The 5,002-nt window shown below is 54.5% G+C and overlaps 1 pseudogene; it reads left to right on the forward strand.

The window, feature by feature from the left end:
* The first annotated feature begins 3,572 nt into the window (after positions 1–3,572).
* LOC102429892 lies at positions 3,573–4,618 on the forward strand (annotated as a pseudogene).
* Positions 4,619–5,002: the final 384 nt, after the last annotated feature.

Here is a 5,002-nt window from a genome sequence, read left to right on the forward strand (position 1 = left end):
GCTCCTCCTTGTAGGGGCGCGTGGACTGGGCGTCCCCAGCGGCCGCCTCCTCAGTCACCGGGACCTTGTCTCCTGCGGGGCAAAGGCGCAGTCAGGCAGCGGGCACGCCCGCCCCGCCGGGGCGTGTCGGGGGCAGGAAGGGCAGCCCTGGGGAAGGGGGTTCTTATTCATTCTTCCCTGCGACTCCAACACAAGTGCCTGCTGCAGAGTCAGTGCCCCCCACACAGACGTGCAAATGGGTATTTTTTTTTGTGTGGGGGGGGGGGGGCGGGTAGAGAGGGACGGGGAGTGGTACAGGTCACAGAAGAGACGTGGAAGGGCAAACCCTGTATTTTGTACGAACGGCCAGTGGGTAGATGGAAGAATGGAGGAGAAAATGGGTGGATAAATGAATAAATGCGAGGGGATGGATGGATGGATATTAGATGAATGGATCGGTGAATGGAGGGATGATTGGTGGGTAAGTGGGTGGATGGAGGATGAGTAGGTAGGTGGGTGGATGGATTGAGGATAGGTAGCTGGACGGTAGACAGATGGGTGGCTGGATAGGTGGATGGATGGATGGGTGGACTGATGGTAGATAGATGGGAGGGTAGACAGATGGGTGGCTGGATAGGTGAGTGGATGGGTGGATGATGGAAGGGTAGGTGGGTGGATGGATGGATGGACTGATGGTAGGTAGATGGAGGGTAGACAGATGGGGGGATGGATAGGTGGGTGGATGAAGGAATGATGGATGGGTAGGTGGGTGGATGGGGAGGTCCCTGTCCTGTGACTCTCCCCCACTCCCCAGGTCCTCCCTTCTTGGGCCTCCATCCTGCTGCCTCCACATTCGACCTTGATATGACCCTCAAGCTGCTGTTAGGACCACAGCCCTCTGCCGGCACTGGGTTAGCGTTCTGCTGTGCTGGCTGTCCCAGGTCTCTGCCTCCATTGCCCCTTCTCCCACAGGTTCACCCGACTTCCCTTCCTCATCATCATGTGTGTGGCCTGGACAGGGCCGGCTCCAGTCCCAGCACCGTGGCGGGCACGTGTGTCAGTCCTGGGCTCGGGACGGGGTGCTGCTTAGTGGCCACAGTGCCATGTCAGGAAGAATTTGACTCAGTCCGAGCCAATGACACATGACACGGGGACTCGTGCAACCAGCTGAGGGTGTGGGTCCCAAGGCTCTGGTCAGAGTGCCTGGTGCCACCCCGCCTTCGCCAGCACCCGATCCCAGTGAGTTACCCGTGTCTGCCCACATGTCGGCAGCTACAGAATATGGGCACTGCCATGCATCTCTGGGGTGTGGTGGGATTTCAGCTCTCGGGCCAGAACCAGCCCTGGGCATGTCACCGGCGGGCGCTCTTGTCTGTCCAGCCTACCCCCCTCCACTTTGCCCTCCAGGGCAGGGCCCAGCGCAGGGTCTGGGGCCTATAGCAAGGAGGCCAGGGATGCCCACTGAGAAATGAGTGATGGGCAAGAGGGGGACCCCGCGCTGGGTTGGGGAGAAAGCTGTGGTGCAGGAAGGGTCGGCTGCTCACCTAGAGCCATCATCCCACCATCTTCCTTTTGGAGGCCGACCCCGGAGCCTTCCATCACGTCCTGAGGAGCCCGCATCGCTGGTCCCTGAAACGAGACACCACGTTCTGAGTTGAGACACCTGAGCGATGGCCTTGATTTTTCTCCCCCTCTGTCCCCGCTCCACCTTCCACCACTCACCGAGTCCCATCACCAGCTCTGATCCAAGCCGGCTGCTGTGCCGGTTGGTGCTCGCTCGGCCACCCCACATGAGGCCCATGAGGGCGCCCCCTCATACACTCCAGCCCCAGCCTTCAGGGGATGACAGCGTCAGTTGACATCTTACCTGCGGCCTCCTGAGACGTGGTTCCAGACATGTTGCAAGACCCCAACCCACAGAGATTGCGTGAGATGCTACATGTTTATTTTTAAACCATTACGTTTGGGGCGACCTGTTATGCAGCAACAGCTGACCGATACACCTTCTTTGAATAGTGCAAGCTAGCTATTACTGCTGCTTTTTTTTTTAGTGGAAGAGAGAGGGAGAGACAGAAACATCAGTGATGAGAGAGAACCACTGATCGGGCTGCCTCCTGCACAGACCCTGACCATAACCCTGGCTGGGGAGAAGCCTGCAACCAAGGGCTGTGCCCTTGACCGGAATTGAACCCGGGGCCTTTCAGTCCACAGGCTGATGCTCTCTCCACTGAGCCAAACTGGCGAGGGCGCAATATTTTTTCTGATATACCTCCTCAGGCAAGGGAATCAAACGAAAAATAAACAAATGGAACTACATCAAACTAAAAGGCTTTTGCACAGCAAAAGAAACCATCAACAAAATGAAAAGACAGCCCAGCCAGCTGTGGCTGAGCGTTGACCTATGAACCAGGAGGTTCCCAGTCAGGGCGTATGCCAGGTTGGGGTTCAATCCCCAGTAGAGGACATGCAGGAGGCAGCCAATCAATGATTCTCTCTCATCATTGATGTTTTTTCTCTCTCTCCTCCCTTCCTCTCTGAAATCAATAAAAATCTATTTTTAAGAAAAAAAATAAATTATTTTCTTTTAAAATTACTTCTAGGGACAGAAAGAGAGGGGGCAGGGGGAGAAACATTGAACCTATTGAGCTTGAACCCGAAACCAGGGCATGTGCCCAAACAGGGAACCGAACCTGCGACCCTCCGTGACCCCTCGGCATCCAGGCCCGCTCTGGTATCCCTGAGCCACACCCGCCAAGGCCGGGTCTGCTTGTCTCGGTTCTTCAAACCCTTCAGACACGTGTTAAGCAGCTCATCCGCCAACACGCCCCATGCGGCCCCAGGCGTTTCTCTCCCAGAAACCAGGTGTGAGCGGATTATGAAAAATGGATCAACCCTGCAGGGTCTCTAACCAATCACAGGGCGGGGCGGGAACAGGAAGTGATGCCCTCAGCGGGTATATAAACAGGCGGGTGTTAGCGCCTGGCACAGAATTCACCAGTCCGTGCTGCAGGAGCTTCGGGTGCGGGGGCTGCGGAGGCGGTGAGTGGGGTGAGGGCGTCCGAGACCCGGGGTTTGGAAGGGAGTGAGGACTAATGCATGGATGGATGGATGGATGGATGGATAGGTGGGTGGGCGGATGGATGGTTGGACGGACGGATGGATGCATGGAGGTTGGTCTCTAAACACCCGGGTGTGTGCGCTGTGCCTCATTTCTGAGATTCTGTGGAAATCAGGGGTCCCCCTGCCCCCCCTTCACGCGCAGGGCGAGGTTTCTATTTTAAACGAGTGCTTCTTAGTCTAGGTTACTTTTCACATTTTGACCGGATTCTATTTTATTTTGGGGGGTGCGATGGGGGTGCATCTTAGGGAGCCTTGCAGTGCCTCCCTCCCCCATCCTCAGACCCGGTTGTGACGACCATCAGTCCGTTCCCCGTGCCTAGGAGTGTGTTTGTCATTCACTTTGTTCTGTAGACTCCACATCAAAGGGGAATCTTGGGGTAACTTGTCTGTGAGAGACAGAGAGAGAGAGAGAGAGAGAGAGAGAGAGAGAGAGAGAGAGAGATGACGATAGAACTCTTGAAGAAGAGGAGATGATGGACGAGGATAAAAACTTCAGCTCTGAAATTAAAGACTTAGAAATGGAAGGAAGCATGCCTCTGGAAGACCTGCTGGCCTTCTATGGCTCTGAGCCCGTGCTGCCCGCCACGGTGGAGCCCAGTGCCCACGGCTCCCCAAGTGAACTTGCCGACCAGCTGCCAGACATGACACTGGACAAGGAGGAAATAGCAAAAGACCTGCTGTCAGTGTACGACGAGGAGGCGCCGTCTTCCGCAGACAACCTGATGCCGTCGCTGACTTTCCACGAGGCTTCCGACTTCTTCCCGAGGCCTTTGCGCTCAAATACTACTTGTGAAGGAGATAAAGAATCAGATTGAAGATGTTGAAACAGACAGTGGTAACTCACCTGAAGATTTGAGGAAGGAAATAAGGATTGGTTTACAATATCAGGCCGAGATCCCCCCTTATCTTGGAGAGTATGGTGATGATGATGATGATGATGATGATGATGAGAAAGCATCTGAAGATGGAGACCAGCTCCTTTGGCGTCTGGTGTGGTTCCAGAGAGCAAAGTGAAGGAGTACCTTGTCCAGGCCGCATTCAGAATTGGAAATGAGAAAATGGTGGACGGGGTTTCGGCCGGAGCACTCACCAGGGACAATGAGCAGGCATTATATGAGCTGCTCAGGTGCGACCATAACATCAAGGAGGCGCTCGAGAGGTATTGCGGCAGCTGAAAGGCATCTCAGGAGGGAATGACTGCGCGGACAGAAGAAGAAGTCCAGAGCTTTGAACATGCACTCATGATCTTTGGAAAAGACTTTTATCGTATACAGAAGAGCTCGATGAAGACCAGAATGGTGGCGGAGTGCGTGGCCTTCTACTACATGAGGAAGATGTGGAAGAAGTCGAGCCCTAGGACTGCTTCGACTACTTCGCGCAGCAGACGCGGTTCAGGAAGAATCGCTACAACCACCACCCCAGAGTGACAGACTACATGGACAACCGGGTGGATGAGACAGAAGCTGGGGGCGGGGTGGGGGGGGGAGGAAGAACGGGACATTCCGTTCTCCCGGCTTAACCACCACCCGCCCTGAACCTGTTCCCTATTGGCCCCATACTGTCAGTCTTGCTGGTTGTTTCAATAAATATTTCACAACCCAACCCTTATCCCTTGTTTGTCCTCTGTTGTCCTTTATTTTGTTGCAAAATAGGGAGGTCCCAGGAGAGTGGCCAGATTCCCTACAGAATACCCAGTACAATGTGGACGTCAGATACACCACATTTTTTATTTTCTAAAATATATATATATATTTGTATTGATTTGAGAGGGGAAGGCAGAAGGAAGAGAGAGATGGACACATCATTGATGAGAGAGAATCATGGATCTGCTGCCTCCTGCACGCCCCCTACGGGGGGTTGGAGACTGCAACCCACACATGTGCCCTTGAATGGAATTGAACCT

Source organism: Myotis lucifugus, unplaced genomic scaffold, assembly GCF_000147115.1.
Source record: "Myotis lucifugus unplaced genomic scaffold, Myoluc2.0 scaffold_1734, whole genome shotgun sequence".
NCBI lineage: Eukaryota > Metazoa > Chordata > Mammalia > Chiroptera > Vespertilionidae > Myotis > Myotis lucifugus.